Below are 907 nucleotides of genomic sequence, written 5' to 3' on the forward strand. Positions count from 1 at the left end.
GAGACAAAATTCAACCTATACAAAAGTTACTAAAATATAAAGCAAAACTTTAGGAAGTGCTGCCGTTTTGATGTGGCTTGATTGTGCCCCAACAAACCTTCACATGTTGGAAGCTTGGTCCTTGGGCCTTTAAGAAGTAGCCCAGTGGCAGGTATTCAGATCTTTAGGGGATTAAGATGGATCTCCCAGGATCCTGAGTTAATTCTCATAGTAATGAAAGGTTATAAGAGTGAGTCTGGTCCCTCCAAATTTTCTGGCAATCTGTTAGTCCAAGGGATCTCTCCCTCTCCTACTAGTTCCCACCTTGACACTATCTGCCACGATTTTATGAAGTCAGGGAGGACCTCATCAGAGCTGGCACCATGTTTTTTAACACTTTCTGCGCCCCCCCAAATTGTGAGCTACATAATTTCTTTAAAAATTAACCAGCCTTGTGGCTGGGGTTGTAGCTCAGTGGTAGAGCACTTGCCTCACATGCATGAGGCCCTGGGTTCAATTCTCAGCACCACATAAAAATAAATAAATAAAAACAAAGATACTGTGTCCATCTACAACTTAAAAAAATTTTTTTTTAAATTAACCAGCCTTGAATATTTTGTGATAACGACAGGAAATAGGTACAGTTAGTTTACTGATAACTAGAGAGAACAAAATTGAAGCTTGGGGCTCAACAAGAAGGAGCTCTGGTAAATATGTCAAGCATTTAGTTATATCCCCTGAAAGATCACACCTTAACAGAGAGACCGAATTAGGAGATCTGCTTTTTCATACACTGAAATGCATCTTTGAACTAGCTCAGTGCAAGACGAGGTTTATGTGAACTGCCTGTCAGAAGCAACTACAAATTCTCTCTGAGGGAAGGAGCAGTGCTCATACCCTCCAATTACCTGTACAATTTCTTCTATGC

The 907-nt window shown here is 40.6% G+C and overlaps 1 non-coding gene across 1 annotated transcript; it reads left to right on the plus strand.

The window, feature by feature from the left end:
• The first annotated feature begins 438 nt into the window (after positions 1-438).
• Positions 439-511, plus strand: Trnav-cac (transfer RNA valine (anticodon CAC)). Its single transcript has one exon. It is a non-coding gene; the product is annotated as a tRNA-Val (tRNA).
• The last annotated feature ends 396 nt before the right edge of the window (positions 512-907 follow it).

This window comes from Urocitellus parryii, chromosome 5, assembly GCF_045843805.1.
Source record: "Urocitellus parryii isolate mUroPar1 chromosome 5, mUroPar1.hap1, whole genome shotgun sequence".
NCBI lineage: Eukaryota > Metazoa > Chordata > Mammalia > Rodentia > Sciuridae > Urocitellus > Urocitellus parryii.